General features: G+C 42.8%; 1 protein-coding gene across 4 annotated transcripts in view; it reads right to left on the bottom strand.

The window, feature by feature from the left end:
- Positions 1 to 25,616, bottom strand: part of ZNF385D (zinc finger protein 385D) — a 1,001,169-nt gene that overhangs the window by 125,930 nt on the left and 849,623 nt on the right. The window lies entirely within an intron of this gene.

Genomic DNA, 25,616 nt, shown 5'->3' with positions numbered 1-25,616 from the left:
CTCTACACGTAAGTTAAATAAGCAGGGTGACAGTATGCAGCCTTGTCGTATTCCTTTCCCGATTTTGAACCAGTCAGTTGTTCTGTGTCCTGTTCTATTACTTCCTGACCCTCATACAAATAGCTATCAAATATTTGTCAACTAACATATTCTACGTATGGTTGAAGGGACTCGTATAAGGTTTGCAGTTTCCTTCAAAATTGCATTGTATTGTATCCATTTCATGGATGAGGACCCTGAGGTTCATACTTTTAGGTGACTCACCTGAGATCTGTAGGAGTGAATTCCAAAGGAGAGATGTGAATGTAACCAGGCATTTCTATCTCCAAGGTTCACAATTTCTCCAGATACCAGACAGAATTTTTCAAATACTTCTGCCTTTAATGCAAATACTTGTCAAAAACAAAACAAAACAAAGACAGATCCAGGAGGAAGAGAAAATATTTTAAAAAGAAGCATCTTTCTGATAGAGGTTTTCCAGTTTCTCCTATGATCTTCTATCTTTAACACAGAAACTAGACAGAATCATTTTTGTGATATTCTAGCCAGTTTCTGGGTCACAATGTCTGGAAGATTTCTTCTTCTTTGGCCCACAGCTGAACTCCTCAGACACACAGCCACTGAAGTATAATTAAAGAGCCACTTAAACTTCAGTGGCTGTGTGTCTGAGTGACACACGAGGAGTGGAAGTGGTCTGCTGTATGTCCAGCTGGGCTCCCTAGACTCTGAAAATGGTCTTCCAGCCTCCCTCCACTGCTGCCCCTTTGATGCAGACAAGCATAGCCAGTTTGGAAGTTCCACATTAATGGTGTTAAAACCACAAGGTGGAAAGTTCGGGATTCCTAGCTCACCACTTGGGAGAGATTTGCCAGTGGACAAAGGATACCATTGGATGCTGCATAAGGAACATTTAATTAATCGGAGCCAGTGGACATATTTTGATTGAATTATGCCACAGCCAGAGTTACATTAGTGTAATGAATGCATCTACATTATTCTTATTATGCTTTAAACCTGATAAACAGACAAAGAGAGGCTGCGTGGCCAATGTAAAGATGAAAGGGCAAGTGAGCAGACAGGTGCAACTGACGAAGCCTGCAAAGCTTACTTCCCAGCTGATGTTTGCCAAAATGAAGCAGCACAGTGCTGTGCAACTCTCTAGCTTTGTCATTTCAAGAGACATAAGAATGTAGCATGCCTTTCTTTTTTAAAAGCATTTCTCTGGATAGCGTGGAGTAAATAAATGTCTAGAGGAGATGCTGAGTCTCAGCCCTGAACAGACCCACACGCCTTCCATACAGTCCGTTGTCGGTTCTTACTGGATCACTGCTTTCCTGGTATGGCGGGCACACCCACTTTCCCCCAATTCTCTACCTGAAGCTAAGACTCACGGGTTTTCTCATCAAAGCCAGGTGATGTCTTCTTACCACCGTGCAATAGAATCTAAGTTTCTGAGATCCTATTTGACTTTGACAGAATACATCAAAAGACCCTCTCCTTCCTAAAGGGACCCACAAATGATTGATGAAATTCCCCAAGATTTTAACATCTCGAACTTCAAAACTAAGTACTACTTTTCCCAGGAACCCTTCAAATCTGTAGCCTTTTATGTTCCTTCATTTCCCCTGGCTGCCCTTTCCCATCACACAGTAAGAAAGCTTAAAAATTAAAATAATTTACTCATGCCTTTGAAAAAAAAAGTTTCCAGGAGGCACAGAAATATAATCTTGTGATTCTTTTTTCAATCTCACCTGAATTTCAACCATCTATTTTAGATGCCTTTTGTAAATCATTCATTTTTCACTGACTTCAAGTGAAGAAGATACGAAACATTGGTTCAAAATTGGTGTGTAGATGCAAAAAAATATAGATATATATAAATCAATTTACAATTAATACAACCCAGAAGATCACAATCCCAGGTTACTTAAGCATTAGGCATTAATCTTATTCTAAGTAAAATGGAAGGAAACTAACTTTCACTTAAAGTCTGGCTTCCCACTCATGAACTGTATGACCTCAAGCAAGTGACTATTCTTCAAACCTCAGGCTTTTTACTTACAGAATTATTATAGGAAAGGCTATTTTTTACTTTGTGGGAATCAAATTTAAACAAGCAAACTTTCAGAGCTTTAAACAAAGCCTAAATTTGAGTGTGATTTCTGGAATCTCCATCTCATCTTTCATTTAATTAACTCTTCATCACATCCCAACCCTTTTGCAGAAGAGTTTGCTCTTCTCCCATCCAGTCCTCAGCCTCATCTCCTAGGGAACCTCTACGAATGGCCCACGACCAGCTTCATGAATAGGAGGAGGATATGTTGCATCAGTAGTCTTAGTAAGGTGGAAACATCGATGCTAAGAATGTTTTCATAATAACTGACAACGGTTATATTGAAACAGAGCTTTGGCATGAGCAAACAAAACCTGTTTCATGGGCATTTCACTCTAAGGAACTTGAGACATCTAAGCGCCCCTCCCAGCCCAGAGGATGCGCGATCTGAAGCTGTCCTCTCCTGCGCAGCTCCAGCTAAGGGGAAGCAGGGTGGAAGGGTAGGCCCAGAGGACCAACAGTCCATCCGGCAGAGAAACAGGGAGACGAGCTTGCCGCAGCTGGGAAAGACCGAGGACACAGCGGCAGAGGGAGTGAAGGAGATGAATGAATGGATGGAGGAAGGAGGGAATGCAGAGGGAGGAGCTCCCGAGCCCCATCCAGAGGGACCGATGCGTGACTTTGTGGATGGGTAGATGCTAGACTGGAGAGGTAAATGAATCTGTGAATATGCTCAGCCAACTGGCGTGTGATTTCCTTACTGGCAGAAGGCTAGATCTCCCCAAGCTGGTATCACGGGCATAGCTGTGCTCTTACAAGCGCTTGCAAAGCAATGCCTCCTCCTTGCAGGTAACAGAGCATTAGGAGGAGCTGCTGGTCTGCAAGCCAGGGGTAGAAGGATGGGGGAAACGATCCTTGGTTGTGTGGCTGTCCTCCTCACAGATGCTGCTTCATGTCTCTACAGATGGAACTTAAGAACTTTCTCTGGGACCTTCAAGGGGAAGGGGTGGAGGTAAGGGATGCTGTCAGAGATATCTTTTCATATAACACCTTAGCTGTCACCATCATAGTATATTTTAAAGAAACAGGGAGCAAGATATGCAGCGTTTCAGGAGCATTCCTCTGTCTTCTTAATTGAATATTCTAACTCTGGTTAAAGTTACATAAAAAGACAAAATTCTGATTTACTTTTTCTTATAACAGATGGTGGGGAAAAATGGTTATGTTACTGTTTTGTTTTGTTTTGTTTTTAATTAAACATTGACCTGACTAACCTCGTTCTTAGTTTCAATTTCCACTCTCATTTTCTCTATAATTCAGAGGTGGGTCGCGTTTTCCCAGATCTTTCAAGAACACAGGAAACAAAACTGGAGTGCAAACTGCCAAAAGATGCGTGTTCCCTTTTGTGATGGCTGCAAGAATCCCTATGTTTAATGAAATGCATGGACTTTATGGTCAGAAGACCTGGTTCCAAGCCTAGCCTCACCCCTTGAAGGCACAGGGAATTTACATAGCCAGAGCTTGAGCTTCTCATTAATTAGTAAAGGTGAAGTAACAACCCTTGGTTATTTGTTCACTCATTCTTGTTCACTCATTCATCAAATGTTATAAGAATCCACACCGTGGACTCAATTCTGGGCTAGATCTAGGGCTAATGCTGAAAAAAAAAAAAAAAAAAGGACTCAATCCTTGTACTTGGTAAGCTTAGCACTGTTAGGATTAAAGGAGACTAAGTTTAAACACATTAAGTTCTTAATATATAATCATTACATCTCAGATTGCCCAGAACACTGCAATTATTATGACACACAGAACACCCTGGTGCAGGTTATGGTTTTTAGGGGATTTCTAGATCTTCATTTTTTTTAATGAGTAAAAAAGAGCAATCTGCTTTCAGCTGAAGTGTGTCTCCCACACTGGATTGCTGTAAGAAAAACCAAAGTGAATTTGCATGCACATATGCGTGAATCATACTGAATTGCTAGCATTTGGCCATTTTGACCTATAAAACCAGCGATTTCATATGTCCATCAAAATATGTCACCAGTGAGAAGGTGGGCATCAAAAGACATGCGTGGGAAGGGGAACACAGAGTGATGAACAGAACACGCTGTGAAAATTTCAGGCTGTTCAGCATCACACTTGACTAAGTACAGATTTCTGATCATTAGACTTTAAGATATTCTTCAGAATGGAACATTTTGGCTTCCTTCTGGTTTCAGCTCCAATATGAGTTATCCAAGTCTAATGAAAAACACCTTTGAAATGAATCATCTGTACCCTATATCTGAAATAAACGTAGGCAGCACTGTACAAAAGTTTCTGTCAGTGGTCCGTGATGAAATATTCTGAGTAAATAGTTCAAGTAGAAACACATTCAACATCTTCCCAGATCATTTTCTTCTTCACATGTCCTTGTTTATCCTTCACCAATTCATTCTAGCACATACTGAGTTCATTCCATGCTTACTGAATGCCTACGATGGCCAAAAGGCTTTCTAGATACTGTGCATTCAAAAACACACTTATGGCAGGGTGTTTAGAGAGACAAACAGCCTATAGAATTTATTATCTGGCTCTGCAAAATATCCACAATCTCTGACTTCCAAAACCTTCTGCAGTTGGTTCCCACAGGTACAGAAATTCGAGGGGTAAAGATCTTGTGACCTGGAACCTGAGTCTGTATCCCATGAAGATAGATGTGATCTCCGCCATAAATTAGCTGCAGTAACAAACAGGCCACAAGCCACGCCAGGTCCCTGAAAGTCCTGACGAATGACCAGACCTGCAGGGAGCGGGGACAAGTGGCCCTCGCCGGGGACAGTGCAGCCCTAACTCTTCCCCGTGGATTCAGAAATAGGCGCTTCACCGTTTCACATGAGCGGAGGACCTCACTTCATCACTGGCCTGTCGTATGAACTGCTGACACAAGAAACTTATCCCCACTTAGAAAATCACGAAGACCAGGAGGTTGCTTGTCAGTCGGAAAACGCCTGGCCTTTTCACCCTTGCTGTCTTATGTATGGAGATAAAGACCGGCTCTTGCAGCGCCGCATTTTGGTGCGCGACGCGTTTACGCTCTAGTTCACCCCCCTACCTCTGTAGCAGTAGGCTTCTCGTGAGTCTGTCAGTGGCATATGCGTTTACTTATGACTGGGCATCTATTACCCACTTCTCTGACTCAAAATGCCAGCTGTCTGATACCTGAGTAGCAATTCACCGGATAACATTTTGAAAAATGTTAGGTCAAACCTCCATTTATTACACATGATCTTGTGGTTGGGGATTAGAAAGAGAAAAACCCAGAATCAACCTGTCAGTCTCTGAGTCAAGCTACAAACTGCTCCCAGAATTAACTGAAATCATTTATCTGTATTTTAAAAAGCAGCATAGTGACTACACATGCTCACAGCTTTAGAGGAAGACAAGCCAACCGAAAGGATAGATTAGTCACTGGCAGAGCCTAACGGGCATCACTTATCCAACTGAGGAAGAAAGATCCAGGTACTGGGCACTTGGCAAGCCTTGCCTCAGACACAATGTGCAACTTTGGAAAGATACCAAGTACGGATCACATGACTACCTTTATGTCAATAGCATATATAAGAAGGAAAAAACAGTTCACTCTAAATTACTGGGAATTTGACACCTTGCTTATAATACTCTCTTTAATCCTCAGAAGTGAAAGTGAAAGTGAAGTCACTCAGTCGTGTCCAACTCTTTGTGACCCCGTGGACTGTAGCCTACCACCCTCCTCTGTCCATGGGATTTTCCAGGCAATAGTACTGGAGTGGTTTGCCATTTCCTTCTCCAGGGGATCTTCCCGACCCAGGGATGGAACCCAGGTCTCCCGCATTGTAGACAGATGCTTTACCATCTGAGCCACCAGGGAAGTCCTATTTTAATCCTCAGAGACATCTTATATTGTGATGCTAGTATCTTTACTGTACCGCTGAAAATCTGACATTCATAGACGTTAAAAAAGAGCCTTGCACAAAATTATACTACTAAAAAGCACCGAGGCAGGACTAGGTGGGTCCAAGCCCCTTGGACTGGACATTCCTGAAGTCTGAGCAGGCAGTAACCTGGAAAGTGACTGTTTTGCCACCTGGACTTCCACAGTGGGCCAGCTGCAAATCTGACACTTGGGTCTTGGTGATTTCTCAAGGGATCATCCAGCGATTTTAAACAGTTTGCTCCATCAACACCTAAAGCTGTTTACTACAGCAGGCTTAACATAATCCCCTCTCCATTCCCCAGCTAAAGGTGGTTCAGCTCTCCATCACAGAGAAGCTGGAATGAGACTCGTCTTTCCTCAGCAGCATTCCCTCAAGCTCTGACTGGAGGGGAGAGCTGGGGCAGAGTTTCTGCATGCGACTCACTCCAGGAAGCACAGCTGGGCTGAGGAGACCTCTTTTCCTAAATTCTCCTGCCAAACTGAATTTTATGATCTTCCCTGGCAGAGGATCAAATGCAAACTCCTAACTTACAGCCAAGTTATCTTACAGCAGCTGTTGGAAGAACTAATTTAGAATGCAAATCTGGTCCTTAATCTACAGAAAAACTGTTGCGATGATGGATGACTTTTGAAGCAATAGTTCATGAAAGACATCTCTAATGCCCTCTAGTATTACAGAGGCAGAAATATTTAGCTTCCATTTGCTTTTATTTGTTTGCTTTGGAGCAACAGAGCCCTTTAGGAGGGGCTTGAAATCCCAGGGAAAAGGGGTCCAGGTGTTTAAAATCTGCCTCAATTGTCTCTTCCATATAAGTAAATCAGAGAACAGAAGACAGATGTGGATGCTAAGCTTCAGAGAACAGCTTCTTCATACGCAGGACTTCACTGCATTAGGGCTAAACCATCTAAAGGACAAGACAACCGGATAGAACAATTTGTCTAGAATTCCTCGTGATGTCGAGAAAATGGAAAAATTAGCACCTATCACTGATCCTGCTCACAGGATCCTGATACCCCACTTAGGAATTATCCAAGCTGATGCAGAGTCTCTTCCCTTAATCCACTAATTTGCCAGCCAACAGTGACCTCCTAGAATAGCTGATGTGAGAAGTGTTCATGGAATCTTTCCACAGCTTTGATCCTCAGGCCTTCAATCCACCACAATCTCAGAAAATACTCAGTCCTGGTTATGAGGAAGTGTCTTATTTTTCCATTGAGTGACTAAAAGAACCTGAACCTGGGGAATATCTATGCAGATCTCATCTGACGGCAGCTGTCAGAGAGAATGCAAGAACGCATGTCTCCACCTGACCCTGTTTTATTAGGCATGAGGATAATGACTGCAGAGCTTCAGATCAATTCAAAGAACTATCAGAATACGAATAATGGGGTGAAATAGATTTATGTTGATAGTGTCACTTTGAGAGATACAAACTATTGAAGACAATATTTTAAGCAGAAAAAGTGTGTTCCATGAGGCTATAAATTAAATTCTTAAAAATATATAACTCATAAATATATATGAATATATTACAATAAAGGTTATACATGTCACATATTTATATTTATAGATATAAATATAAGCAATGCAGTATATATTTATGTAAAATTTATATATACAGTATTATTTTAAATTTTATATTATATATAAAATGCTTAAAATAAAACATAAATATATTTCATCTGTATAAAGTATATTCATATATAAGCATATATACTTATAAATTATATCATTCGCTTACAAATGATATCATGTTAAGCTATATGACTTGATATTAATAATCAGTTAGAAGAAAACAAAACAAATAATGAGAGACTGCTCTAAGGAGGGAAGAGTCAGGGGAAGATGAATCCACTCTGGGTGTTTTTAATGAGAGTCTCCATTTGGCTTTGTATATAACAGAGAAACATTCGTCCTCTAAGTAACTTCACTTTGACTGTTTTAACTTGTGCTCAGTTGCTCAGTCGTGTCTGGGATCCCATGGGCTGCAGCCCATGAGGCTGCTCTGTCCATAGGATTTTCCAGGCAAGAATACTAGAGTGGTTTCTCCAGGCGAACTTCCTGACCCAGGGGTTGAACCCGAGTCTCTTTCATCTCCTGCCCTGGCAGGCGGGATCTTGACCTCTGCACCACCTGGGCAGCAGACCAGAAACACTCAGGGCCTGTGATATGCTTCTCGCTCATCCCCCTCACCCAGGCTTCCTGCTCCACAGGAGGCGACATGCACACAGCAGAAAGGGACACAGGGCAGGACTCAGCCTGTGTGTGCCCTGCTTTTCCCTAACCCATCCCACCACGGTTACCCACACTGACCTAGATGCACAGCCATCTGTGTTACTGACCCACCCGTCTGGTAGAGAAGGTGGGACTTCAACTGGGGTCAGGAAACTCACCTGGATTCCCACCAACAACAGGGGGGTGAGTGGGACCTATCGCAGTTAACAAATACCCTCTTTGTTCTCCAAGGGCAGTGACGAGGCCCCCGATCATCCTGAATTGCATATCTGGGCACTCATCCTAATTGTTTTGGCAGTACAGGATGGAGGACCCCAACAACACATCTGGTGCTAAGAATACCAAACACAGCCTGGATCCACCATGAGACCACCTACTGTCCAAGGAGGTGTCAGAAAAGGAAGGCAGCTCACAGGAGGACGGATCTTCACTCACGGAGGGTGCGCTGGGCAGAGGGGCTCCCTTCACCTCTTCTGAGAACGCCTCTACTCCTTGCCATGGGGTGTGGGCTTTTATGGTGTGGCAAGGAAAATCAAGAGAGCCAAGCTGGGAGAGGGCGGAGATGCTTCCAAACTTGGGTGAAACCAAGTTCAGATCTATCTAACTGCATGTATCAGGGCATTTATTGAGTTGTTAACTTATGCATCCAATAAATATGTATTAAGCATGATATATCAAGTACTGCTCTGAGTACCTGGACAAAACAGTGAACCAAGCAGGCAACCCTTTAGAGCTTACAGTCTGACAGCAGACAATCAGCATAACAAATAAGTACATGACGTAGCACAGTATAGGGGACCTAGTTCCTGAATGAAAACTACCAGGTAAGGAGAGGGAAATGGCAGGTGTTCAGACCCAAAGCACAGAGGTCAGAGTAAACACCACTAGGTGGTGACTCTGCGGCAAAGCTTGAATAAACAGACCATGCAGCAATGAGGAGAGTGTCCAGGCAGAAGAAAGAATCCATGCAAAGAACTAGAGGTGGGAAGGCCTGGGGATTTAAGACAGAGTCAGGACTGTGGAAAGTTCTTCAAGAGACAGGAATACAAGACCACCTGACCTGCCTCCTGAGAAACCTGTGTGCAGGTCAGGAAGTGTCAGGACAGGACATGGAACAAGGACGGGCTCCAAATCGGGAAAGGAGCCCATCAGGGCTGCATGTGGTTACCCTGCTTATTTAACCTATATGCAGAGCACATCATGAAGAATGCCAGGCTGGATGAACCATAAGCTGGAATCAAGACTGCCAGGAGAAATATCAGTAACCTCAGATATGCAGATGACACCACCCTTATGGCAGAAAGTGAAGAACTAAAAAGCCTCTTGATGAAAGTGAAAGAGGAGAGTGAAAAAGTTGGCTTAAAGCTCAACATTCAGAAAAGTAAGATCATGGCATATGGTCCCATCACTTTATGGCAAATAGATGGATAAACAATGGAAACAGTAGCAGACTTTATTTTTCTTGGGCTCCAAACTCACCTCAGATGGTTACTGAAGCCACAAAATTAAAAGACACTTACTCCTAGGAAGAAAAGCTACGAAAAACCTAGACAGCATATTAAAAAGCAGAGCCATTACTTTGCCAACAAAGGTCCATCTAGTCAAAGCTATGGTTTTTCCAGTGGTCATGTATGGATGTGAGAGTTGAACTATAAAGAAAGCTGAGCACCAAAGAATTGATACTTTTGAACTGTGGTGTTGGTGAAGACTCTTGAGAGTCCCTTGCACTGCAAGGAGATCCAACCAGTCCATCCTGAAGGAAATCAGTCCTGAGTATTCACTGGAAGGACTGATGCTGAAGCTGAAACTCCAATAGTCTGGCCACCTGATGTGAAGAACTCATTCATTGGAAAAGACCCTGATGCTAGGAAAGATTGAAGGTGGGAGGAGAAGGGGATGACAGAGGATGTGATGGTTGGATGGCATCACCGACTCAATGGACATGAGTTTGAGTAAACTCCGGGAGTTGGTGATGGACAGGGAGGCCTGGCGTGCTACAGTCCGTGGGGTTGGAAAGAGTCAGACACGACTGGGCAAGTGAACAACACCAATCACAGCAGCCCAGGGCTGGGACTAGTCTGGAGGGAGGGAAATACTTGACTCGGGAGGAAATGTTAAGGGGATGCTAAAGGATTCAGTAATAAAGATGAATACTATTTTAATGAAGTATTTTGTAAACATTAAAGTCCATGCCAAACGGGACTTCCCTGGCAGTCCAGGGGTTCAGCCTCTGCGCATTCATGGCTGGGGTGCCCGTTCCATCCCTGGATGGGGAACTAAGACCCCACATGCCTGTGTGCACAGTCAGAGAAACACAAAGTCCGTGCAAAATACGGAAATCTGAGGTGTACGAAACAGCAACACTTGATATGGGACAGAATCTGACTCTATGCCATCCAGCCCAGCCTCACTCACACCATTCCCATAAAAACTTTATTTACAAAAACTGGTGGCCAGCCAGTGAGCCTCAGTGGGCCAGGTTTGACTTCTTCCTGCTGCGTCTATCATTTGCCCTGGTGACTGAGCTGTCCCGCCCTGACTTAAATTCAGCGTGTGCCTTGCTCGCCTTGCCCCAGGCCTGGGCTGCGAAGGGGCCATGTGCCCACAGAGGCGGCAGCAGGAGGGGGCGAGGCTAGGAAGGCCACTGGAGACCACGTTCGAGGCCTTGTGCCCGGTCCAAAGACTCTGCCTTTCAATTCAGATGAAATGCATCACCCCAGAGGGCTTTTTCTTTTTCAACAGAAAGGCCACCTAATCTCAATTTGTCTTGTAAAACTGATGAGTAAAAGCAGAATCAGGGAGAATGACTAAGAAGATGTTTATAGTACTCGAGAAGAGAGGAGAGATGACCGTGTCGAGGATCAGAGGGAGGTGGTGAAGAAGTGCTGGTTCCGGGGGCATTTTGTTTGTTTTGGTTGAAGTAGGGTTGACCTACAATGTTGTGTGGTAGTGTGTGAAACTTCAGGTATTCGGCAAAATGATTCTGTTATACACGTGTGTGTACACACACACGGGCGCCCACTCAGGTTATTACAAGACACTGAGCAGAGTTCCCCGTGCTATACAGTAGGGTCCTTGTTAATCATCCATTTTACGTATTTGTTGTTGTTCAGCTGCTAAGTCGAGTCCAACTCTTTGAGACCTCATGGACTACAGCACACCAGGTCCCGCTGTCCTCCACTATCTCAGAGTTTGCTGGACTTAATGATCATTGAGTTGGTGATGCCCTCCAACCAGCTCATCCTCTGTCATCCCCTTCTCCTCCCTTCAGTCTTTCTCAGCATCAGCATCTTTTCCAGTGAGTTGGCTCTTCCCATCAGGTGGCCAAAATATTGGAGTTTCAGCTTCATCAACAGTCCTTCTGATGAATACTCAGGGTTGATTTCTTTTAGGATTGACTGGTTTGATCTTCTTGCAGTCCAAGGGACTCTCTAGAGTCTTCTCCAGCACCACAGTTTAAAAGCATCAATTTTTCAGTGCTCAGCCCCTTTGGAAATGAACTGAGATCAATCTATCGTTTTTGAGGTTGCACCCAAGTACTGCATTTTGAACTTCTTTATTGACTCCGAGGGCTACTCCATTTCTTCTAAGGGATTCCTGCCGACAGTAGTAGGTACAATGGTCATCTGAATTTAATCTGGCCATTCCCATCCATTGATTCCTAAGATGTCAGTGTTCACTCTTGCCATCTCCTGCTTGACCACATCCAACTTACCTTGATTCATGGACCTCATATTCCAGGTTCCTGTGCTATACTGTTCTTACAGCATCATCGGACTTCATTTTCACCCCCAGCTACATCCACAACTAAGTGTCATTTCTGCTTTGGCCCAGCCACTTCTTTCTTTCTGGAGCAGTTAGTAATTGCCCTCTACTGATCCCCAAAAGTGTATTGGACACCTTCTGATCTGGAGGGCTCATCCTCCGGTGCCATGTCTTTTGCCTTTTCATACTGTCCACGGGGTTCTCCAGGCAGGAATGCTGGAGTGGATTGCCATTTACTCCTCCAATGGACCACATTTTCTCAGAACTCTTCACTACATCAGTTTTGGGTGACCCTGAATGGCATGGCTCATAGCTTCATTGAGTTATACAAGCTCCTTCACCAGAAGGCTATGGTCCATGCAGGGGCTTTTATATATAACAGTGTATATATGCTAATCCAAACCTCTTAACTTATCCCTTCCCCTCTTTCCTCCTTAGTAATCATAAGCTTGTTTTCTATGTCTGTGGGTCTATTTCTGTTTTATAAACAAGTTCAACTGTATCATCTTTTTAGATTCCATATACAAGCGACATCATATAATACTTGTCTTTCTCTGAATTACTTCACTTGGTATGACAATCTCTAGGTCTATCCATGTTGTGGCAAATGGCATTATTTCATTTTTCTGTGGCTGGATACATTTTGGAGGTAGAACTAACTTGGTGTGTGTAGTACTAGACGGAGAGTGAGAGAGGAGGAGAGGAAGATGGAATATTATCTTCAGATGAACCAGAAGGACGGGTTTGCCATCATCGGAGGACTGCTGTAACAGAGAGCAGGCTTCAGAGAGTGGACCGTGGCCCTTAGTTTTGACTGTTTTAGATTTGAGGTATCTATGTGCCCATCAAATGAGCACACACAGTGATTAGTTGACATGGGAGCAAGAAGTAGAGGAGGAGATTACAGATTTCAGCTGGAAATGAGATACTGACAGCACCTTGAAGTCTCTGTGGGGCTTCCCTGGTGGCGCCAACGGTAAAGAATCCGTCTGTGCTGCAGAAGGCCTGGGTTCAATCCCTGGGGCGGGAAGGTCCCCTGGAGAAAGGAATGGCTACCCACTCCAATGTTTTTGCCCTGAGACATCACTGGATGGATGGCTATCGTCCATGGGGTCACAGTCAGACACATCTGAGTGACTAACACTTTGAAATCTATATAGACAACTTATCCCCCTCTCTCACCTCCAGATACTGAAGCCACTCTTCCATGAACTGGAATTGAAAACACTTTTGTGTAGAGAAGACCTCTCTTCATGAGAGAGCACTTTGTTACCTTTCACTCTTTTGAGGCTCTCCAGCGGCCTAGGAGTTTACTACTACTACTACTAAGTCACTTCAGTCGTGTCCGACTCTGTGCGACCCCATAGGCAGCAGCCCACCAGGTTCTGCCTTCCCTGGGATTCTCCAGGCAAGAACATTGGAGTGGGGTGCCATTGCCGTCTCCGAGGAGTTTACTTAAAAGCAAAAGAAACTGGATTCTCAGTGAAATACCTGTGGTCAAGTTTTGTTTCCACTGAGTCTCAACTCGTAGTGTTCATTCAGTTTAAACATTGACAGGGTGTTTCAGGTAAGAGGAAAGGACAAGGTCAAATGTTAGTAATGATGTCACAAATGTGTAACTTCCCAAAATCTGCATCTCATTTTTTAGGTCAACTTGTAAAGTGCTAACAGAATTACAAGGTAACTAAACACCTCCGCAGGGGGAACACAGGAAAAAGAGAGAGGAGAAAGGGAACTCTTCCCTGGCTCATTCGTCTATAATAAAGATCTGTTATTTCATATATGTCTCCAAAAAACAATAAGACATTTTTCAGACAATCTGAGTCTGTTCAGTTCAGTTCAGTTCAGTCATTCAGTCGTGTCTGACTCTTCGAGACCCTGTGGACTGCAGCACGCCAGGCTTCCTGTCCATCACCAACTCCCAGAGCTCACTCAAACTCATGTCCATTGAGTTGGTGATGCTATCCAGCCATCTCATCCTCTGTCATCCCCTTCTCCTCCTGCCTTTAATCTTTCCCAGCATCAGGGTCTTTTCCAATGAAAAGCTCTTCGCATTTTCCCTTGTTTTGTTTCACAGATTAATGTAAGAATTAATAATATCTAATGTAAGAATTAATAATATCTAAATGCATCAAATGAAAACAGCAGTCTCTTTGTAGTCCTATTTCACTCAAAAATAGAAATTTATAATATTTTGTAATAATCTATAAAGGAATAGAGTATAAAAAAGAAATATCTGTGTATCACTGAATCATTTTGCTGCACAGTTGAAAGGAACACAACATTGTAAACCAACTATATTTCAATAAAAATTTAAAACTCATGATTCCCAGCAACAAAAAAGTGAATGATACATTAAAAAATAGAAATAAATCATTATCCTAGGCAGTCCATCCATAGAAGAAACTGTAGGTTTTGTTGATTCAACCTTTTGACAAAAAGGTATGATTGCTAATTCAGTTCAGTTCAGTCGCTCAGTTGTGTCTGACTCTTTGCGACCCCATGAATCGCAGCACGCCAGGCCTCCCTGTCCATCACCAACTCCCAGAGTTCACACAGACTCACATCCATCGAGTCCGTGATGCCATCCAGCCATCTCATCCTGGGTCATCCCCTTCTCCTCCTGCCTCAATCCCTCCCAGCATCAGAGTCTTTTCCAATGAGTCAACTCTTCACATTCAGCTTTAGCATCATTCCTTCCAAAGAAATCCCAGGGCCGATCTCCTTCAGAATGGACTGGTTGGATCTCCTTGCAGTCCAAGGGACTCTCAAGAGTCTTCTCCAACACCACAGGTCAAAAGCATCAATTCTTCAGTGCTCAGCCTTCTTCACAGTCCAACTCTCACATCCATACATGATCACAGGAAAAACTATAGCCCTGACTAGATGGACCTTAGTCGGCAAAGTAATGTTTCTGCTTTTGAATATACTATCTAGGTTGGTCATAACTTTTCTTCCAAGGGGTAAGCATCTTTTAATTTCATGGCTGCAGTCACCATCTGCAGTGATTTTGGAGCCCAGAAAAATAAAGTCTGACACTGTTTCTACTGTTTCCCCATCTATTTCCCATGAAGTGATGGGACCAGATGCCATGATCTTCGTTTTCTGAATGTTGAGCTTTAGGCCAACTTTTTCGCTCTCCTCTTTCACTTTCATCAAGAGGCTTTTTAGCTCCTCTTCACTTTCTGCCATAAGGGTGGTTTCATCTGCATATCTGAGGTTCTTGATATTTCTCCTGGCAATCTTGATTCCAGCTTGTGTTTCTTCCAGTCCAGCGTTTCTCATAATGTACTCTGCATAGAAGTTAAATAAGCAGGGTGACAATATACAGCCTTGACGTACTCCTTTTCCTATTTGATTTCTAATTAAATCCATGTTATTCTATACTTCCATACTCTACGCGTTTTTGTTTTTTTAATAATGCTGTACTCTAAAAGTTAAAATATCTTTCATCCTTCTCTAACTTACTGTTCTATATTTTATAAAGTAACACAAAGCCAATGAAATTCAAGGAAGAAAAAGAGTCTTTGTGGGGTACACAAATGACAGATCAAATGTTTCTTTAATCAGATATTTATCTTAAATACTTTATGAAATCAATAAATATTTTACCATGAAAACGTCTATCATTACTCCAGTACTACTCTGAAAATGCTGCTGTCTTAAGAAATAAGAGTTGACTCAGAGAAATAAAAGCTCCTCTTCCTGCACAGCATATATATCACAACAGAGAACTGACTTGTGGCTGCAAAGCAGGGTGGAGGAGAGGAGGGCTGGGAGGGTTAGGGGAGCCGACGCAGACTGTTCTATGCGGGATGGACAAACAGGTCCTGCTGTGCGGCACAGGGGACCACACTCCATATGCTGTGACACACCATAACCAGAAAAATATAGAAAAGAAAGTACATACACAGAAAACTGAATCACTCCACTGTACAGCAGAAATTAGCACATCGTAAATCAAAAGTCTTTTAACAAAAATATCATTATAGTCATAGCTAAGAGGAATGCTGACTCTGAGCAATTGATTTAAAAACATTTACTTCTCAATGTCTTTTTAAACCATGAAGAGAGCTAGTGTTACTTAAAATAAATTCAAATTTTAAGATAAATATTCCCAAGCCCAAGCCAAAACATAAAAGAAAAAAAAAATCTAACTTAGGAAACCATTTTCAAATCAACAAAATTAGACTTGCAAACATTCTAGTAAAACGTATGCTAAACTGTTTTTTACAGCAGCATTGAATATTCATTGAATATGATTTTAATTTCTACCATAACTGCATTAAGAATGAGAAAATGTTAATACAAAAATAAGGAAAAATAGATTATGAGCTACTCTTTGGAATGAAGAGGGCAAAAGCACAATGATAAGAACAATACAGTAGAAATTACACAGCAGATTCTGAGTGCTATTTTGGGGGCATCTTTTGTGTGAGGGAGCAGGCTGAGGCAAAGATAGCCGGGACACCTCCATGAGACCAGATGTAAATGATCAAACCACGGACAAAAGCCTTGAAGGCGAGTGCTTTTCCCTTCCTGGGATGGTCTGTGCTGGCCTTCCAGGTGTAATATTATGTGCGCTGATGAGCTGATCAGCAGAACAGAACATCTACCCAGCTGTAATCAAGAGTGATTGATGGTTGGGACAAAAAAGTTGATTATCATGACAAGTTCACTGATGCAGAGAAAATAAGCCTCTGCTTGGGAAATGGATAAAACCTGTTCAGAGACTACCTCCTGAAACCTTATTATATAGAATCTAAGAGAAGGCTTAAAGTCGTACAGAGGAGCCTGATGTCCCAATAAACCTGATAAGAATAAATCTGCCACACGTCAATCTTCAGAGAGTGCTAGGTACAGGATTTAAAAGTATATGTAGGCCCAGCAAAATGGAAACCACACGCTCTCAGTGCTATGCGTGTGATTCTTAAAAGTTCTCTCTCCATGTCTCAAATTATCACTGAGACTCGCACGTGGACACAGAACATTAAACTTTCACAGCAGAGCACATCTCCACGTGTCCTCCACCGTTCCTCCGCACAAGGAATGCGCTCCCCAAAGGACTGCAACCTTTACTACCTTCAGATTCAATTTGTATCAAAACTGAGATATGGATGAGGACAGCAGATCCCAGAGGCAGTGTTTTGCGTTGAAAATGAGATTTGGCAGGCTTGGGAAAGGTGCATCCAGGCCAGAACACAGGGTGCACGTACAGGTTTATGAGACAGCGGCTGGGTTATGCAGAGATCCACAGGTTGTGGAGACGGGCATCCCTCTTTTCAAGTTCTGGTTCTACCACCATATTCTAGCAATGCAACCCAAAATGCGTGCAGTTTATAGCATGCCCGGTACAAAGTCATTCTCCATCAATTCATGACACAACCAAACAGCCGCTCCTCAACTAGTCATCCTAAAATACTCAGTGGGAGGAAGGTAGCTTCATCTCATCTCTAGAGAGATCTTGGGTCATGGGGACATGCAAGAAAGGTATGTTTCATCACAATTACTGTAGGTAATTAGGGCTTCCCAGGTGGTGCTAGTGGTAAAGAACCTACCTCCCAGTGCAGGAAAGGTGAGAGATGTGGGTTCAATCCCTGGTCAGGAAGATCCCCTGGAGAGGGGCACAGGCAAGCCACTCTAGTATTCTTGCCTGGAAAATCCCATGGACAGAGGAACCTGGTGGGCTACAGCCCATGGGGTCCCCAAGGGCCAGAGACAACCAAAGTGACTTAGCATTCACACTCACTATAGTTAATACAGAGAACAGGACTCAGCAGAGTAGACAGTAACAAACGCAACTATGAGGAAGGAAAAGTCCATACAACCCCAGATAACTTAAGAACAGTTTTATGAATTACCTCTCTTCCCGGCACCTCTGCCCCATGCGGTTCTAAGTTTCCAGGGCTATGGTGAGACTGATAATATATGAAATGCTGAAATAACTTACAGTGAGTATAATGAAAAAGCTCAAGCAGCCTAATAAACTGTGAGTACAATAAACGGAAATGGTTGAACAAATTTGATGTTTCAAATTTTGAGACTTTCTATTATTAGCAACCATTAATGCAGCTGCTACTTTTGGTTTCTACAAGCTCATTAGTGCCTAGTGATATTATGAGAAAAGCATATGGTGGTAGAAAGAGATACAAAGCAACTGAGGATGTTTATAGAAGACATGCACAGTAGCAGGTTCTGGGCCACAGGGCGACACCAAGCATCTCACTCCATGGCTAACAAAGACTTCATGAGTCAGAAAGTGAGGAGGTGGCTGGTCTGCTCTGAAATCCTCAGGGTGTAATCATAAAGTTAAAATTGGGGAATTTGGACTACACTGATTTCTTTGCAAATAACCGAAAATTCAGAGGTTGTTACAAGGCAAGCTTTCCTCATCACAAGAACCAGCTTCAGGGCTGTTCTCAAATCTAATTCCACTTATTCATTTCTTTTTCAGGTCACGTGAATTTCCATTACTCAAGTTTCAGGGAACCAGTTGCTTAGGATACGAATTCTTCTTTATAGGCAGGCAATAGGAAAAGGCAACCTAAAATTCCATTTTTTATCAAAATGCAGCAATTATTCTAAATGTTCTTAGTGAAGCTGCAACAGGCACTGTCTTGGAAAATCCTGTTTCAATGTTCATTTTCTTGAGATGGCAATAAAGAAAAATGTTTCTGGTCTTGAGTACTTCAGCCATTTATTTATTGAATATTTATTGAGTGATACTTAAGACTCGTCAAGCTCTCCCAACATTAATAGGCTGCCTGCCTCATCTTTAGGGACAAAGAAAGCATTTTAGCATATTTAATCGGAATCATACCTCTTGCTCACCACGTTCAACCCTCCCCATGACATTCTGTCCTTCAATGGTTTACGCATGCCTAACTCTCTTCTCAAACTGCGTTCAATACGTGGCATTCGATGAAACAGACGTGCATAGATTCTCTATTGCCCCCACCCTTCAAAACTCAGGACAGTAGTGCTGCTTGCCCTTGAGGCAATTCTCAGTTTTGAAATACGTTCCTAGGTTCTAGCGATCTGTACTGCTGGCAATCTTACTACTGACATTAACCTTGATTAACTTCTTCGTTATTTGTGGAGCTGAAGTGACCGATTGTCTTAGCTGAAAACTTTCAGCTGACACCAATGCAAGTCTCGAAATAAATTTTCTTTAGTGAAGGTCCCTTGATGAGAGAAGTAAAACACTGTGCTGGGACCTAGGAGCCTGGCTTTCAAGTCCAGCAGGTTTCAGCAGCTTAGAGACCTCGAAAAACTCACCATCTTGGCCTTTGGTTTTCCATCCATACAATCTATAAAACAGACAGAATGCTTTCTTAGACATCTCTTAAGTCTTAACTAGTCTCTGAGAGACTCAGAGTATTCCACAGAAATATGAAAATCTCTGTGGTTAGTTGGAGAAGGAAATGGTAACCCACTCCAGTATTCTTGCCTGGAGAATCCCATGGATGGAGAAGGCTGGTAGGCTACAGTCCACGGGGTCGCAAAGAGTTGGACACAACTGAGTGACTTCACCACCTCACCTGTGGTAGGTGGAGGCTATGTACACATCTGCTTGTCACATCTAAAATCAACTTTCTCTTTCTAGACTTTCAAAATCAAATTTTCCGTGTCTAGGACAATTCGATACAAAAGTGAATCTTAATATTTGTTTTTCCTTGTTTATCAAGAAAAGAAGCCCAGAGAAATACGGACTCTTCTGGGAATTTCTCTTTTTTTCTTAGTCCTTTACCCTTCATTCCATCTGCAGGTGAAAGTCTAGAATGTTCAAGTCGACTCAGAGTCCTGAAAGGTCCCAATACTGAAGTTTTATTTTAAAAGCCTGCCAAAGAAACACACCGCCTCTTCAGCAGATTCCCCTACTCTCAGCTGGCTCGCTGGCTCGCTGGCTCCGGAAGTCTAGAACAGCCAGGCCCAGTGTTGCTTGTTCAGTCTTTCTGTTCAAGGTTTGTTTCCTGAGGAGTCCGGGCAGGGCCCTGGGCTCTATGCAAGACGCAGAATGAAGCGAGCACTCTCTGAGGACCCGCTCCGAGGAGCTCCTCCCAAGGGCTGGCCTGGCGACTCCAGCCCACGGGCCCAGATGGAGTCCTCGGGCACAGACCCTGGACGGCCCTGTCCTAGAACCACATCTGAAGAAGCAAAGCGCCCAGTGGGAGAGCCCAACGCACAGGCGAGAGCTCTCAATAGCTCTGCGAGTCCCGGAGACAAAGAGCACACGCCTATGAAATAGATGCTTCAAAGCTGCCTGAAAGTTAAATTTATAACTGGGTTCCTCTGAAGATCCTTTGGGGCACAGCAGCAGCAGCAACAGACTTAAAGAGGTTGAGAGTTGTTTTTTTTTGTTTTTTTTTGTTTTTTTTATAAAAGTGGCTGTGCCAAGGACGTATGATACCTGCTGGTTTTAAAGGTGAAAGGTAAAGATTGACCTGGAGCAGGCATCTCCAATGTTAACACTAAGATACACAAAGACGCTTTCAACAGGGTCAATCTCTGCAAGCACCTTTTTTTTTAAAGGAAGATATTTTCAAACTTCTATATTCCTTAAGAAGTACTTTAACATTTGAAGAGTGAAATAGCTGTAACTTACTTATTTATCCCATAAAATAAAAATGACCATTCCATTTCATTCACTATAGAGTTAATAATCCCATTGCCTACATGTTGCATTTTATATCCTTACAACATGGCTCTAAGAAATGGCTCATCATTTTAAATGAGATAATTGTGGAACAAAATTAACACAACCTATTAAAAGAAAACACATTTCAACAACGGTTGTCAAATTCCTGATTGAATATTTTTTCTACCAATTCACTCAGCTTCTCTGGATGCTGTGCGTCTTCAGTTTTCAGGTTACACAGGTTCCCCACGCATAGATGTGTACTAACCTTTCTCCTGAGATATCAATAAAAGGCTGAAATTTTAATGAAACAACAATAATATCACTCAACTTTCCTGGGCATCTCTGAGACTGAAGATATCGCCAGAAACAGGCATGGGATATTTAGAATATTGCAACTGAGACATGCTTTGGGATAAAACATGTAGCTTGAAAACCATAACAGGATAGTAGAGGCAAAAATTCTTTATAAACTGAAGTTTACTCATAAAGGAAATTTGGAAAATAAAGTAAAAGAATAGTTCTTTCACTCCACAACAAGCATTGGTTTTGGCTTTTCTCTCCATCTCAGCAGCATTTCCTTTAAATATCAGGACAGCACCCACCCCCATATTATTGATTTAAATATTTAAAAGATGTGTTCTAAGATCTTATGTTAAAGACAGTGTAATTACCTAAGTTTGGTTATTTGGTAAGAAAAAATATTCCTATTAGCATCTTCATCATTATGTTGCCACGTTTGATTATGGAAGTTTTCACAGAGATAGGAACTATATTCAAATTTATTGTTTGGTTTCACTACATTTCTGGGTTCTAAAAGGCAGAACAATGATTTCTAGTTTACAATACCATCAGAAAATGTATCAGTTATATAAGTGATGATGCCAAGGAGTCCCTTTGGAGGGGCTTGTGGTCTGTACAGAATGGCTTCTAAGGAGGTTGCTTTCCCTCTGGTTCATCAAGAGCCCCCTAAAGTCACTAGCGCTCGGCTGTCTCAAGTCGTAAAGGATTTGTTCCTGCCGCATTCTCGTTCAGGGGTCACACTGACACTTGCATTTTCCTGGGGTTTATGACTGACTGTGTGAGTGAAGAGCAGTGGAGGGGCATCGGGAAGGCTCTGCAGACCTTGTGGGGAGCAGAGCCCATGGGGAGGACAGCCCAGCACAGCCACTGCCCCAGGTCATTCCACGGGGCAAGGAGCCCTGGACTCCCCCTCTGGGATGCTGGGCAGGGAACATACAGGGCACCGGCCACACCATCGCTGTAGGGAGGCTGGCCCTCTGGGTGGGCCAGCCACACCATCGCTGTAGGGGAGGCTGGCTCTCTGGGTGGACCAGCCACACCATCGCTGTAGGGAGGCTGGCCCTCTGGGTGGACTCACCGCCCTCTCTGGAGCAGGTGAGGCAGAAAAGGCCTGGACATGCACACTAGCCCGGCGTGGTCCGCCTCTGCCACAGGGCCTTGGATAAGCCTCCTCCGCACTTCACGCCTTGTTTCCACCTTGAAATTAGCAAGCTTCCCTCAGTCTCTAACACACCAGGAAGTGCTATTTGGGGGACATCCACCAGACTGACGCTTAGATACTACAAGTTTGTGATCCTCAGTTTCTGGGCCTCAGATCTTATTTTCCATGCTATAAACAGTCACTGAGTAATTAATCATTCCCTACCTCACTTAATAATCTTACAGCCATGCTGCCCTTGCTGTAAGTTTTCTTTCACAGGCACACTTACCAACTGGTCCAGGCCAACGGTAATTGACGCTTATTTTAAGATGCTGATGAAATAATTGGACAAATTAGAACCTTTCATTCTTTAATTAGAAGCCTTTTTGCATAACTCCATGTGTGTCCCACATAAATGTCAAAAAGAGTTTCATTTTTTCCCCAAAGTGAATGCCTGCACCAGGAGAAGGTAATCTGATTTAAAATGCATACAATATAATGCGCTACTTAGAAAAATATCCATAGAGCAAGAAATGGAAAATGTACTGGGAACATGTATGGCATAACACCAAACTGCAGGCTTTATAATACGAAGGGTTAAAGAAATAAATAAAAGCTTAGAGGGAAAGGAAATTGAATTTTCATGATGTAGAGATGAAAAGAACTACAAGCTATTATTTTCATTGGAAGAGGAAGAAGCTTTGAAATGTAAAAAGGTTCATAAGGCAAAAATACTTTCCTACGTGACAGAGGATTCAACCAAGCATACAAGTGAATTACAGCGTCACTTTTCCAGATTCTAGGTTTAAGAATGGAGACAGGAAGATAAATGCTCGATATACGTGGAAAGAGCAAACAAGTAGTTTTATTGGGATTTAAAGCTTTTGAAGAATAAAATGATCTATATGCACATATATATGTATTTTCTCTTTATTTAGAGACATTTATATATGAATGAATGGATCATAAATCCAATTTATCTTGGCATTCAGTATTAAAAATTTCACAAAATTGGTATTTATAGATATGACCAGTCAATGAATAAACAAATCTTATATTTTCAGCACATTAGTTCCCCTTTATTGACATCACAATGCCATAGAGACATTTTTAAGGTTTCTAAAGGAGTTTCCACTCCTATATTTCAATTTTGCAATAATTATATTTTGCTTGTAAATCATAGTTAATAGGTTGCTATGTGATCTATAAACTCAATAATATTGGAACTTCCTACTTAAAAAAAAAAACACACAACTACCATTTAAAAAATTTGCACAGCATAGTATATAAATATATCTTGACTAAAGTCAAGGTTCAACAAGGAAAAATGTAACGGCAATGAATGCATGTGTCCAGTTTGCACAGATCAAAGAACTGGCCTGGGTAAATATTTGACAAATTCAGGTGGTCATGCTATTCAGCTAGAAGCTAAATCAAACATCCGCATGAGTATCTATTGGAGGTGTGATAACTATATTGAAGTCCTAATCCCTGGAAATGATGGATATGTTACATTATATGACAAAGAGGGTGAAGTCAGCAGATGAAAGCAGGTTGCTAAAGCGCTAAATTTAAACTAGAAAAGTTATCCTGGATTATCCAGGTGGGTCCACTGTGATCACAAAGGTCCTTAAATGTGGAAGAGGGAGGCAGAAGAGGGAGACTGAGTCCATACGAGATGAACTCATTCGGCCTTGCAGTCTCGAGGCTGGGAGCGGGTATCCCGCCAAGGAAAGAGAGCAGCTTCTAGAAAAGAAAGACGAGGAACTGAAGCCTCCCCAGAGCCTCCGAAGGGCCATTACCCTGCTGACGCCCTGCCTGCAGCCCTGTGAGACCCACTCTGACTCTCAGCTCCACAACTTCGCGGTCACAGAGCGGAGCCGCCTTCAGACGCGGAACGCGTGGCATTCCGCGGCAGCAGCAAGAAAGATGCGCACAGCCCCCCCTAACGAGCGGTCACCCTGCGCGGCTCAGCCATGACTGGCAGCGGTACCCGCCCCGCCTCCAACACCGCGGAGCTTTTCCCTTCAGCGGAATCTGATAGCACCGTTGTGGAGTGAGAACCGATCTCCCTGAAATATACATCCTGGTCCCTGCATCACCTTGAAAATTCATTAGCAAATGAACACAAATACAGTTTTTTTAATCCTTTCTTATGATGGAAATAAAATAAGTTTACGTTTTAGATAAGAAGTACGCAAATCTTTATTTTTATTATGTTCCTTATGTTAATAATCATAATACAGTGTTTCCTAAAGCATATCTGAAAGCATTTCTAGTTTTTTAAAATCTGATTTTGATATCCATCTGGAAGATTAGTAGAAACACTTGCTGCTGCTACTGCTAAGTCGCTTCAGTCGTGTCCGACTCTGTGCGACCCCATAGACGGCAGCCCACCAGGCTCCGCCGTCCCTGGGATTCTCCAGGCAAGAACTCTGGAGTGGGTTGCCATTGCCTTCTCCAATGCATGAAAGGAAAAGTGAAAGTGAAGTCACTCAGTCATGTCAGACTCTTCGCGACCCCAAGGACTGCAGCCTACCAGGCTCCTCTGCCCATCGGATGTTCCAGGCAAGAGTACTGGAGTGGGTTGCCATTGCCTTCTCCGAGTAGAAACACTTAAAAAGATATAAAAAGAAAAAAAAGGACCAACTATCATGAAGTGGTGAGTCACCCATTACTGAAGATAGCCAACCCAGAGACTTAGCCTTGATCTAGCCAGTGGTTTCTTTTCATTTAGTGGGAGATTGGGTTCAATAAGCTTGAAGTCTTTTGCTAAGACTTCGTTTACAGTAAGTTTCCTTAACATGGACAAAAACATTAACAATGAAACTGTTGGCAGAAAGGTTGATACTTGAAGGAGCCTCGGCAGCTGTAAAGAGTGGAAATGTGGCTCCTGAAAGACTTCCTCAGCATCATCCAACCAGTTCCAAAGTGAAACTTCAGAATAAAGGAGGAGACACTTAACAGTTATGGAAATATACAACTGTTTGCTGAGTATTTTTAAATGATCAAGACTGCACTACTAAGTTCAGAACTCTTGTGTGTCAGGGAAGCTTCTTTTATACCACCTGGAAGAGAATATTACATAATACTAACCACTTGAAATATTTGTAAGTCAAGCTATAGTACTTTTCTTAAAGTTCAAATCAAGGTGCTAATTATTAAAAAAGCAAACACTGACACAAAGAAAAAGAAACAAACGGCATCCTTTCAAATAAAGCGCTGCATGCTTACTCTACTCTTACTATTGACAGTAGCCCATTCGAGCGCTAGGCTGGCAGCCTCCTCTCCGCTTTTGTAAGTCAGCAGAGGACATGTTATAGAACTATCTGGTGATTGTACCAGTTTAAGGATGCGATCATAAGACAGTAGCAAACTTTATACAAAATGAAATGTCCTCACAGCAGGAAAGAGCCCCTCTGGGACACACCTGTTTCCTCCGCCTGATCATCCGTGGGCTGCCTTCCTCATCGCCTAAGGGGCCTACTTGCCGAGGGCGGTTAGATGCGGGGAGGCCTAACG

The sequence above is a fragment of the Ovis canadensis genome, chromosome 26, assembly GCF_042477335.2.
Source record: "Ovis canadensis isolate MfBH-ARS-UI-01 breed Bighorn chromosome 26, ARS-UI_OviCan_v2, whole genome shotgun sequence".
Classification (NCBI taxonomy): domain Eukaryota; kingdom Metazoa; phylum Chordata; class Mammalia; order Artiodactyla; family Bovidae; genus Ovis; species Ovis canadensis.
Note: the sequence above shows the minus strand (reverse complement) of the source record. Positions and strands in the feature narration are given on the sequence as shown.